Source organism: Lineus longissimus, chromosome 4, assembly GCF_910592395.1.
Source record: "Lineus longissimus chromosome 4, tnLinLong1.2, whole genome shotgun sequence".
Taxonomy (NCBI): domain Eukaryota; kingdom Metazoa; phylum Nemertea; class Pilidiophora; order Heteronemertea; family Lineidae; genus Lineus; species Lineus longissimus.
The window spans coordinates 16,025,878-16,039,770 of NC_088311.1; positions in this window are offsets into that span (position 1 = coordinate 16,025,878).

The window sequence follows — 13,893 nt, forward strand, 5'->3', positions numbered from 1 at the left end:
CTGTTTCTCAAAAGTCTCGGCAAATGCAACCCCAAGATCATATTCTCTGAATGCATCTGCTTCAGGAAAGTTAGCCGTGCACTTCGAGTGTCGTTCGTCAACGTTTGTGCCAGTGGCACCACATTTAACTTCAAAACCTTTCGCCCGCATTGCAGCCCCTATCCAGCAGTTTTGTTTTAACCTCAATGTCAATGATTTTGTGTTCATCTGTCACATTTTCAACACATAATCCAGTCATTGTGCTCGCACAACGGCCCATCTTGTTCCTCGAAGTGAGGTGTAAACTATTATAGCGTCTATCAGCTTGGACATTGATTCCTGTGTCGTCCTGATTTCTTAGGCGCAGTATCCTTTTCAAGTTCTCGCGTATGTCTGCCATATCGGCCACATTCATTTTAACTGTTTCATCACCAACCTTATTTGCCTGCTTTTGCATGATACTCCTACAGGGGGGCGGGATTCCCATCATGCTCAGTATGTAACTCATACTCTCGTTGCCAATCATTGTGTCCTGCAACGCAATCTGTAATGCAACATTTGGAAGAGCGGCTTTTCGTCCGCGCTTGCCAGTGTCTATGTCCTCAAAAAGTTTATACAATTTCGAATCAAAACCACAGTTTTTACACACCACAGTGACTGAACAACACACCCCCTGCTTACGTACCTCTCCATATTTGAATATTGGCTGACAGTTCACGTGATATTCGCTATGGGCCCTGTTAACGTCGTTGAGCACATCCATCAGTTTGGTTGTCTGAACAACGAAACTCTCGTGATCATGCTCCATGGTCTCATCTGTCTGGTATCTCCATCTCATCATCAGTGTCTTCTTTCATGTTCAGCCGTAGTAAGTTGACATTCTTGGCTTTGTAAACATCAATACTAAAACACCAGATTCCTGTTAGAGCCCACAGGGACAAACGCAAGAGGAACTAGTATTGGGCAATTCGCCTAACAGCAAATTGCAGACCATATCCCTGGTGAAAGTATTTTGTTATGTTGAGAAATTAGGTTTGCACCAGGATATAACCAGATAAATCAGAGGCAAATAACCCTGAATAACCAGCTGAATTAGGTTGTGACAGTAGGTGCATCATAAATACTAGAATTAGCGATGGTTCTGGGACTGCAACAACTCAGCATATGGATGGTCAGAATCCAGCAGACAACAAGCAAATGTAATCTGAATCTCAACATCTTTCGTATCTTTTGATGAGTTTTCTGGTAGAGTGAGGGAAACCAGTTGGCCATCTGATATGGCTGGTGGGGATGAAAGCTCCCAATGTTGGGACGACCAATAAATGAGAGTTGAACATTGAATTCCTTTGAAGTGTAGGTTGTGACGAGTCAGGCCAGTTTGTGCATGATTACAACATAGGGGTAACTAGTTGCAACAATCCTTTTTTAGTGTAGATTGTGAGGGAATAGTCTTGATCTTTCAATTAATTCCTTTGGTAAGGTGCAACAAACCAGTCCAGTAGATATATACATGGTCATAGCATACGGCATCGAGACAACCAGTATGCAAGGTTACGGCCAGGCCCAAGGGGTATGACCGATCAGCACTAAGAGTAAAAACGTAACATGCAATAATATCTTTTTAAACTAACTGCCACAGTAGGTTTATTTATTCAGTCTTTTTGAAGTAAAAGTATTACAGTGAAAAAGAACGAAATACGGCTGGAATATTATACTGGTTTGTCTTCGGACGGCAAATTCAGCACTGCACCGATGTCAAGGTTAAGACGGTTATACGACTTTGCCTCATCAGCTCCTCGTGGTCAAGGCTCCTATATCCGTGACTGATGCGGTCGCAGAACAGAACAGATGCTGATCATCCCCGTCAGGCTGTAAAACAGAGCGAGGAAATATTTTAACTTCACCAGAAGTTTTATCATTCATTATTCAGACCAACAGACACTGACTACCTGCTAATAGTCTATGAATTTCATTGTCATAATTCAGAACAAACACTCATCACCTTTGCTGACAATATTTTCAGAAGGTGTGTATACATTCGTGTGTCCATTTACACTGCACGTGTATACGTGCTTTACTGTACATTTCTACAGGAGTGAGCAGGATGTACAGAAAAACGATCTCCAAAACTGTTGCTTTCAGCACTCGCGACACGTTAAGCGAGGTTTCAGCAATTATTTTCAGTGAAGGTATATCTCATGTGTAGAGTCTGGGTGATTTTGAGACATTCTTAGGTGTTTAAGGCGCACAGTTTGATGAAACTTGCCCGAATTCGTAATTTTTTTGATGAATGTATATCCGCCATTGCGGGGATCTGGAAACTTTTGGATGACAAGTTTGCCTCAAAAGATGGACGTGCTCCCTATAATCACCCAAACTAACAGCGAATATATATTTTTAAGATCCTTTTCTTGACCTCTGATGAGTTAATTTTGTCTGATGCAGTGTTTCAACACAAATTTGAGGGCGATTACAATCACGAAAAATTAACACTCACCCAGTCTAGAATGCGTAGACGAAATGTCTGTTGGCTCTTCCATGTAGCGGGTATCCTCCCACCTGTTCAGGTCGGGACAGATCAACGTTGAGCAACTTGCCTAATCGGTAAAAACGCGGGAGGCAGTGCTATTTTCATCAAAAATCACCCGAAAACTAAAAAAGTAAGCAACGGCTGCAAAAATAAAGTACACGTTGTTCGTTAGCAGGTTATGAAACGTAACCTAACCAAATTTCAGGTCGTTCCGTGCGGCAGTTTCGGAGATACGTGTCGAAAACCACATCCCTCGGGTCCTGGCGATCGGCTCAGTAAAAACAATAGACCATATCCACGGAGTTGTGGATATGGTCTAACTACGTGCTTCTTGTGACTCCACATGCGAAGTGATCTTTATTACAACATTATTATAAGGGTGAACATATAAACCACGTGACTCCGTAAATGCATGTCATATTTCACTACAGTGAATTTGTCTACGGTGGCCTGTAAACCTAGTTTACACATCCTCCGCCCCGGCCAACTGCGCTGCAATTTTGCTTCTCGTCGCTGCCACCGAAGGGCGCTTGCTACATCTTAGCTCAGGTTCCCCGGGATCATCACATGACTTTAATTCACTTAACACAGTTTGTCTAACAGATTCTGATCTGACTTCTAACGGATACAACTTCGAAATTGCTCTGCTAGTAAAACAATTCCCACTTTTTACTTTGGCTGCTCTGACTCTACTGTCAGAGCCGAACAATAGCTCAGTTACAAGGCCTAGTTTCCAACGTGTACGGGGTATATTGTCCTCATGAACCTGTACTACGTCACCTACACTAATGATATCATCACTTGGACAATGTTTACGCACTTAGTAAGCGTGTCTCTCACGTAAGCAGTATAGGTATTCATTCTTGAACCTTGTCACAAAATGAGTGTGCAATTGAGCGCGCCTACGTTCTGCCCTCGTAATGAAGTCAGCAGTCCCAACTTGTGACTAATCAGGGTCAGTTTCATCAAACAACTCATGTGGCAACTCATCAGTCTCTTAGCCAAACAATAGCATTGACGGTGTCAGAGGTTTGGGATCTTCTATTGATCCACTTGCATACGTCAATGGCCTATTGTTTAGGACGGACTGAACCTCTTTGATCAATGTGTACATTTCTTCAAAACTAATCAATGCCCGGCCTAACACTTTCCTAAGTACTGACTTCATTACGCCTATGAGACGTTCCCAAGAACCTCCCCACCAGGGGGACTGTACCGGTATGAAATCAAATCTAATGCGCTTTGCAATAAAATGCTCTTGCACTTCTGAACTCGCCACACGCCTTAGTAACTTTTCGATTTCACTACTTCCCGACTTGAAATTGGTTGCGTTGTCGGAGAAACACCTATCTGGAACAACATAAGTGCCACAATGCCTTCTGAATGCTTTGATGAACGAATCGGCGCTCAAATCATTGACCAGTTCAAGGGTTACACCTCTAGTGCCTAAACATGTAAATAAACACACGTAAACTTTGAACACATGTCCATCGCGATCTTTCACTAGAAGATGTCCCGTGAAGTCCATACCAATGTTACTAAACGCTTTGGTCGCATCAATACGGTATTCGGGTAGATCAGGGCTCTGTGGTAACCGGTACGCAGTGCCGGTAACACGTTTACAGATTACACATGATTTCAACACTGACCTAACCTCTGCCCGCGTTGCAGTAATCCAATACCGTTTTCGCACAGCAACTACGGTTGAACCTAATCCAGCATGAAGAACGCGCGCATGCGCTCTTTTGATCACAAGTCTAGTAAAGTGGCATTTCCGAGGTAACAACACAGGTTTACGCGCATTACTGTCTAGTGACACAGTATTACCTAATCTCCCCGCGCCACGAAGAACACCTTTTGTGTCTAACACAACATTCAACTGTTGCACAATACGCGGAATACGTCCGCTTGGTTTGTCCTGATTTAAGTAATCCAAGGCCTCAGAAAAATATGAAGATTGAACTGCTTTCACCCAAAGAGTTTCGGCCTGTTCCATTTCTCCTACGGTTATGTGTTGTGTCTCCCGGCTAATGCGTGCGAATCTCAGAACGTAGACAGTAACATGTAATAGTTGCTCGAGATTATTGAATCTACTGATGTCGATCACTTTACTTATATCCATTGTGATGTGAGGTGGGTCAGACGTGTCAATTTCAATAGCAGCGGCAAACAATTTTTCTGAATTAAATCCAGACTTCCACAGGTCCCATTGTTCCTGTGTCGCAAGCCAATCTGGACCCGAGTTCCATAGACTAGAAGCTATCAAATGCTTAACGTCACAACCGCGTGATATCAAATCCGCAGGATTATCGCCACTTGCGACATGTCGCCAATCACTGACGTCACTCAACTTACGAATTGTATTAACTTTCATGGCAATCGTACGTTTCAATGTCTTATCAGAGTTTACCCAATGCAGCACTATTTCTGAGTCTGACCAGAAATGCACCGCCACCTGCTGGTAACAAGGTTCCAACACCGCCATCAAATTACGAGTATACTTCGCACCAAACGGCCGTTAGACAACAATGTGCCTTAACAATTTATTTGATCACATGACTCCTGTGGAATCTCCGATCTGATTGGTTGATCTGCAAATATGACGCCTTCGTGGTAATTTGCATGATTTATGAAGTAATTTCCCTTGACCAACTTTGAACGCGTCGATTATGATAATAAAAGGGAGGGACCCAAATCGGAAGTGAATAATAATTAGGTCATGTGCCAGGAATGGTTACTGCGTAATCAGTTTTTGGGTACTTCGTCAACTGGCGGAGAAATTTGCTGATGCGCCAAATCCCGTGCGAGTTTCTTCGATATTTCGCCGGAAAATCAGTTTAAAACAGGTAAGATCGGTTCATATGCCAAGAATTCGTACATGGTTACGAAGAACCCATATCGAGATACTCTTATGAACCAAGAATAGAAACTAGCAAGGCTTTATAAACGTAAACAGAATGATGAAAAGGGAAAATTATATGGTAATTTCTCATCTTGGTGGTGTATGCTACAATGTGGAACCAACTACACGGCTCGTCGATGGTGTAGCAGGAGATTTGCTTGACCAACTTTGAAAATCGCGAGCCCGGGTCTCCTGGTCGTATTCCTTATTATATACCAAGCCACTTTGGTTACTCAACCCGCCGTTGGCGCGGTGGTCGGCAGGCTATTCATAGTAACAAGACCGAGGGATTTCTCCACAAGTAAAAATTACCTAGCTAACGGCCGTGACCAAGTACCATTGCGCTTAATTCCAACTGAGGAATGGTCATCTTCGACTTTGGGCCAACAATCTTGCCCTTGGAGCCAAGTAATGTGACAGTTGACCCCTGTTTTATGAAAGCTACAGTCCCAATAGCTGCAGGTGTCGCATCCGAAAAGCTATGTATTTGCACTGGTAGATATTTGTCCATGCCGTAATAACGAGGTTGTTCAATCTCATGAACCTGTTCTAAGTCTCTCAAGATCGGAAACCACACTTTAGTTTCCTTGATCGGTAAAGCAGTGTCCCAATCATACTTCTGACGGGTAGTTGATAAAGTATGGAATTAGTGAAACCTTGGAAACACTGATAAACCTTGTAATATTCAATGTAAACCATGGAATCACTGTGCAAATAGCGCGGGAAATCGGGTGCGTTCCTTCCACGATTTATACCCTCCCAACTGACAGTCTCGTCCCAGCTAACTTTATTGATAAGCCCCCCTTTAGGAGGGGCTCTTAAGATACACGTGTGTGTGGGAGTATATACTGATTTGATGAGAAATAAAGAGAGTAAATATTGTATATCCTACAAAAAATTTTTTTTGGTATTTTTCTGAATTAACTCCGTTGAGTTTACCGATTTCTCCGCGATCTTCCGGTGGTGGTTGCTATCCCATTGGTTGAAATTAATTTAAATCTTCATGGGAATTCGCTACATCATATGCCTAAGAAATTGGCCAATTATATTAATATTTTTATTAAGAGAAATATCCGTCCTAAATAATGACAGAAAAGGGTGGTTTATTTCAATTTTGTGTCGACATGGTCGAGGTCACGTGACATAAAAACAAAACAATCGCACACACCCGTCCAAAAAAGGCACTTTAAGAAAAACAAATACGTTTTTCCTGCTTAAAACCACACTGACGACTAAGTTATTTTAGTCTACTACCCAAATCTGAAGTATCAAAATGAATTACAAACTAGAACTAGCTCTATTTAGCAAAAGTTGCGTGAAAAATTCGGGTGAGCGACATTCTGAACCCTAGCGGCCAATAATTAAACTACTTTCAGCCGTCTGCTCCGGTCTCGTTAGGGAGTTTTTCCCAAATGTACGCGATGATGACGTGCCCCATTAACAGGACGTGACATCTATTTTAAAATGCGTTTCCAAAGTGAATGCATGAGGACAATCCATTTAAGTGTCGTATATCACTGGAAACGCCCGATTCCCGTGAATAAGGACAATCACAATGTATTACATTACCAAAACAAAAATGTGTCGGAAGGAACTATATGGATGGTCCCATCGCACCCCCCCCCCCCCCCCCCCCTCCAGCAGTATGACACAGAAGGGCTAGTTGACTGTCCACCGGGGGAGCTTCCCCCCAACGCACTGGTAAAAACCTATGTCGACGGAGGGGGGTTTGGGGGGTGTCCCCCCATTGTAACAGCTGTAGTTGTTAGAGTGTTTCTACGGACGCTGCCCCGCCATGTTTTGTCATTTCACTTGCTGTAAGCAGTTCCGGTGCGCGCACTGCCTGTCGGGTAGGCGGGCCGGGACTTTGAAATTAATATTATTACTTTGTTCTGGTTGAGTGAATATTTGGGCGTTATCCCAGTCGACCATATTTCGTGGAGTTGAGGAGACGTTTTTACTGCACTGCCGTGTTCGTTTGGTGTTGTCCTGTTTTTGTGCAGTCCTGTTTTGTGAGCGTGATGTGGATTTTATTCTAAAGGATTTTTTTAATGGGTCGCTACAGGTGCCTTGCGGCACTGTAGTCTTCTTGAAGGACCGCGATAGGCCTATTCTGTCCAAAGGCCTCACCTTTGTAAGTAGTTTTTATGGTTGGTTTAATTTAGAACTTCAAGCACATCGTTGACGTTACGTATTTATAAAACCCAAAAAATAGTTACAGAGAGAATAGATTTATGTTTCGAAACGTGATATAGTTTTATGTGTGTGATGTATTACCCTCCGTTATTAGAGGGCTGTGTTAGATTGTTGTTGACATAGAGGAGGGGGTTAGAATCATAGGCCAAGAATTGATTGGAACGTGCTATCTAGGATACCGACACTGTGTCTATTCGTGAGAGTAGTATCACCCTGGCTTTATCGAGGTTTGCTGCAACATATAGTCGATAGATGGCGTCCGTGATGTCTGGATCGCTGCGTGTATATAGATGAGTACTGTTAAGAGTCTCGCTTTTAGGACGTCCTCTTATTTATAGATGAGAATAGTCTCGCCCTTTTTACGTCCGTTCCGTTGTTGCAGAATATATTTCCAGAACTACTCTTTGACACTAATAGTATCACTTTGCCAGCATTGACTTCGTCATCGTTTCGTTTGGTCTAGTGATAGGCTAACCCTCTGTAATTATGCAACAACCCGTTATATATATATCAATTATGTGTGTGAAGCACTACGTGCTGCTTATATTGGCTTAACGCCACAATTTACCGAACTCGACACTGATCTTAAAAATCTTGCCCTCTGGGCGTATAATCCAGAGTGTTACCAATCAGAGGATATAGTGCTGCTCCACGCCTGATGTCGTGACTTGTGTACGTTGAAGCCGTCTTGCCGAGGGGACTTCCGTGTTCGATCGTCACTACTTGACTACTGGGGTTGGAAACGGGTGTCGTCTGGCGAGGTCCAATAGCAGCAGATCGACTTCCGATTCGGTGAGTAAAAACCTAATTATCTCACCTTTCGTCATCGTAAAAACATGGTCTCTCCGACCGGATTAATTGTATTACCAGAAGCAAGATTGTTTGAGTGAATCGGGAGAGATCGTATATTATTCTTCACCGTCGTATTTTAGAATTCGTTTGTCTTACTGTAAAGATTTGTTTGTTCGTCGTAAATCGTTTAGAGAGTCCTAGGTTGTAATGGCCAATGTTAGACGTTCCGCGCGTACCAGGCGACCCCCACCATATCTCAAGAGTTTTGTGACGGGACCTCTGCGTGGATCACAGGCCCATCCTGGTCAAGCCGACCGGTCCGTCAGCTGGTTCCAGAGTTTAGAGGAGGAGGCTGCCGTTGATGAAGAGGGTGAGGTTTTAGTCCAAGCTAGCAGCAAGGATGATGTGGAGGCCTGGCTCGAGGGGGAGTCTCTTGCCTTGATGGAGGAGATCGAGAGCGAACGGAGAAAGGTTGACGCTCTGCTGAGGTCACGGGGGAGCCGCACCGGCATGCTGAGGATGGTCGACAGAATGCGGGCCAGTTTCGAGGAGTTACGAAGAGTCATCGATCGCCTAGTGATCTCGTACACCAGTGTCGATAAGATGAGAGAGTTAGTTCAGGCTGGGAGGTGTATAAAGATCAAGATCCAGGACACGGAGGACGAGGTGGATGCCCAACTCACCGAACGGGAGGAAGAGGCGCAGTCGATGGGCCAAGCGGTAGATAAGCCGGATGAGAATTTGCCTGAGGCTTGTGACGGCAACCATGATGAAGAGGAGGATGCCGGTAGTGAGTTGAGCCATGAGAGTCAGCAGTCTCAGCGTTCGTTGAAGTCTCAATCTGCACAGATCAAGGCCGAGGTTGCCTCAATGAGAGTAGGGCAAGAAAAGAGAAGATATGTGGCGGAACTGGCTGTTAAGGAGGCTCAACACAAGATGGCAATCGCCGAGGCCGAGGATGAGGCGGCTCGAGCTAGGCTAGAGGCCAAGTTGTGGTCCGAGGACCCGGCGCGACACGTGAGGTTACCCATGACAGTTATAACGAGCAGGTCACCAGCTGAGATGAAGACGCCGCCACAGCCTGAGCAAGAAGTACCGGATGAGAGTCGTGAGGATCCGTTAGGGAGATTGGTGCATTCGATTACTTCTTCCCATCTGCCTAAACCTGCGCACAGCTCTACTCCGGCCCGGGCGGTTGGTGGCCAGAACTCTACTGGATCCAGAGAGGTTGGAAAGTTCTTCCAAGGTATCGCTAAGCCTCACCTACCGAAGTTTGATGGTAATCGAGATCTTTACGAGGATTGGCGGGCACAGTTTGAAGTTTTCGTGGAGCAGGCTGAAGTCCCGATCAGATTTAAAATGATCATGCTTAAGAACGCCCTGATAGGACGCGCCGGCAAGCTGGTCGAGAATCTCGGTTTTACCGAAGCCCAGTACTCTATGGCCCTCTTTAAGTTGGATCAGCGCTATGGCGGAGAGTCAAGGATCTTGAAGAAATACATCGACCAGTTGATGGCACTCAACGAGGTCAGCGAACAGGATTTGAAGGGATTGGAGGATCTGGCGAACCATTTATGCGATGTAGTGTCGAAGTTAGCAGATACAGACCATGCCCAGGAGTTAGTTGGACAGAACACGTTGTATGCTCTCGTGAGGCGGAAGGTGCCCGTTTCCCTGTTGGTAAAATACGCAGAGTCGAACACTTCGACGAGGATAGATGGGTTGGCAGTATTCGCCAAATGGTTCAACCATCATGTATGTTTGATGATTGAAATGACTGACTTGAGGGAGTCACGCCGCAAGGGACCAAGCCAGACTAGTGCTAACAAGTTGGTGAAACGACCAGACAAGAGCACAGCCTATGCTTCGACAGCGACCGCTTACTCCAGGACGACGTCTAAACCAGCTGACGCAGAAAACCAGTATTCCTGCCCATTGTGTAAGGCCGCACATCACATCGTCAAGTGTGACAGATGGACACCTACTACTACTAGCCAACGTTGGGACATTGCTAAGGAGAAGGCCCTGTGCTATAGATGCCTGTGTAGCAACCATATGGGCAAGGATTGCCAGAAAGGATCCCGCAAGTGTGGGATTGACGGCTGTCAGAAGAACCATCATCGTCACTTGCACAGAAGGAAGCCGAAGACAGATGTGTCGGTCGAGCCTAAAGACCATGTCAACAACATGTTTGGAGTCGCCAAGGATGGAAGAGTTTATCCAAGCAAGGTCGCCCTACGAGTCATCCCAGTTTATGTAGTTGGGAGTCGAGGACAACGTCAACGAATGAACGCGCTGTTGGATGATGGCTCTGATTCAACATATATAACCAGATCTGCAGCAGAAGCCTTAAACACCCCTGTGCAGGAACAGGCCTTGAGTGTATCTACTTTAACTGACCCTAAGAAATCCCTACGTAGTGGCCTGGCGGTGATGACGATTGAAAGCTTGAGCGGCGAGATAACGGCCAAGGTGGGAGCGCGAGTTCTTGACAGGTTGTGTGAGAATCTACCGCCGCAAAATTGGCAGCATCTACGAGATCGATGGTCTCATTTGAAGGGAATCGAGTTCCCAAGAGTAGATGGGTGCAAGACCGTCGATATTTTAATTGGTGCTGATCACCCGGAATTGACGTTAGCATTGGAGGAGCGACCGGGCCAACTGGGAGAGCCGGTGGCAAGGCTGACACCTCTGGGATGGACATGCACAGGGTCCATTGAGGTGGTCACTCCTTTGACCAGCAATTCTGTTACGACTGCAAAGACTTATTCAACAATTACGGATCGGCAGTTGGACGAGAGCCTCCGATCATTGTGGAACATGGATGTGTTCACAACTACATCAGAGACCAACTTCACTCCAGAAGAGCGGGCGATCATCAAGAGGACTGAGGCCTCCAAGGTGTACACAGACAATCGCTATGAAGTTTCGATTCCGTGGGTTGGCGACACCCCTGACTTACCAAACAACTTTCAGGAAGCTCGGCGCCGCCTGTTGTCTATAGAGCGTACTATAGAACAAGAACGAATCCTAGAGTCCGCAACCAATCAGGGCATCAAGTGGAGGTTTAACCCGCCATACGGGTCACACCATGGTGGTGTGTTCGAATCACTTATTAAGTCTGCCAAGCGGTCACTTTACGCAATTTTTGGTGAAGCCCACCTTACTGATGAGGAACTACTGACGGCGATCGTGGAGGTGGAAGGGCTCTTAAACTCTCGCCCCCTGGCATACTGCAGTTCCGACCCATGTGATGAGGAGGTGTTAACACCAAACCATTTTCTGGTTGGGCAGTGTGGCGGTCCTCTAGCGCCTCAACGAATAGAGGAACTGCCGTTCAACCCGAGGAATCGTTGGCGAGTCGTTCAAAGTTTGCTGGGCAAATTTTGGACACGATGGTCCAAGGAGTACCTTTCCATCCAGCAGCCAAGAGGGAAATGGGTGACTCCTCAACCGGACTTGAGCATTGGAGATGTTGTTGTCATGCAGGAACCTAGCAAGATACGTGGCAGTTGGCCATTGGCACGTGTAGTCGAGGTTTTTCCCAGCAGTGATAGTCATACACGAACAGTGAAGGTCCTTTCGAGAGGAAAGGAGTATATCAGACCGATCACGAGATTAGTTCCGTTGGTCGTTTCAAGAGATAATTTGGAAGTGACCCGGAAAGACTAGTTCCGGTCACAGAGGGGGGTGTTTCTACGGACGCTGCCCCGCCATGTTTTGTCATTTCACTTGCTGTAAGCAGTTCCGGTGCGCGCACTGCCTGTCGGGTAGGCGGGCCGGGACTTTGAAATTAATATTATTACTTTGTTCTGGTTGAGTGAATATTTGGGCGTTATCCCAGTCGACCATATTTCGTGGAGTTGAGGAGACGTTTTTACTGCACTGCCGTGTTCGTTTGGTGTTGTCCTGTTTTTGTGCAGTCCTGTTTTGTGAGCGTGATGTGGATTTTATTCTAAAGGATTTTTTTAATGGGTCGCTACAGGTGCCTTGCGGCACTGTAGTCTTCTTGAAGGACCGCGATAGGCCTATTCTGTCCAAAGGCCTCACCTTTGTAAGTAGTTTTTATGGTTGGTTTAATTTAGAACTTCAAGCACATCGTTGACGTTACGTATTTATAAAACCCAAAAAATAGTTACAGAGAGAATAGATTTATGTTTCGAAACGTGATATAGTTTTATGTGTGTGATGTATTACCCTCCGTTATTAGAGGGCTGTGTTAGATTGTTGTTGACATAGAGGAGGGGGTTAGAATCATAGGCCAAGAATTGATTGGAACGTGCTATCTAGGATACCGACACTGTGTCTATTCGTGAGAGTAGTATCACCCTGGCTTTATCGAGGTTTGCTGCAAAATATAGTCGATAGATGGCGTCCGTGATGTCTGGATCGCTGCGTGTATATAGATGAGTACTGTTAAGAGTCTCGCTTTTAGGACGTCCTCTTATTTATAGATGAGAATAGTCTCGCCCTTTTTACGTCCGTTCCGTTGTTGCAGAATATATTTCCAGAACTACTCTTTGACACTAATAGTATCACTTTGCCAGCATTGACTTCGTCATCGTTTCGTTTGGTCTAGTGATAGGCTAACCCTCTGTAATTATGCAACAACCCGTTATATATATATCAATTATGTGTGTGAAGCACTACGTGCTGCTTATATTGGCTTAACGCCACAATTTACCGAACTCGACACTGATCTTAAAAATCTTGCCCTCTGGGCGTATAATCCAGAGTGTTACCAATCAGAGGATATAGTGCTGCTCCACGCCTGATGTCGTGACTTGTGTACGTTGAAGCCGTCTTGCCGAGGGGCCTTCCGTGTTCGATCGTCACTACTTGACTACTGGGGTTGGAAACGGGTGTCGTCTGGCGAGGTCCAATAGCAGCAGATCGACTTCCGATTCGGTGAGTAAAAACCTAATTATCTCACCTTTCGTCACCGTAAAAACATAGAGCTTGCACTTAACATATGCTCGTAGGGGGGTTCGGGGGAGCTCCCCCGACCTAAAGGGGGGCTCACTAAGTCCTTGACTTTACATATTAAGACCCCCTTTAGGAGGGGCTCTTAAGATACACGTGTGTACGGGAGTACATAATGTAAATGAAGTGAAATAAAGAGAGTAAATATTGTATATCCAACAAACAATTTTTTTTGGTTTTTCAAAATGGCGCTGAATAAATAAATCAGACCAGTTGTAGCGCTGAATTATAAATCAGACCAGTTGTAACAGGTTACGAGAACATCTAATTTAAATCTTCATGGGAATTCGCTACATATGCCTAAGAAATTGGCCAATTATATTAATATTTTTATTAGAGAAATATCCGTCCTAAATAATGACAGAAAAGGGTGGTTTATTTCAATTTTGTGTCGACACATGGTCGAGGTCACGTGACATAAACAAAACAATCGCACACACCCGTCCAAAAAAGGCACTTTAAGAAAAACAAATACGTTTTCCCTGCTTAAAACCACACTGACGACTAAGTT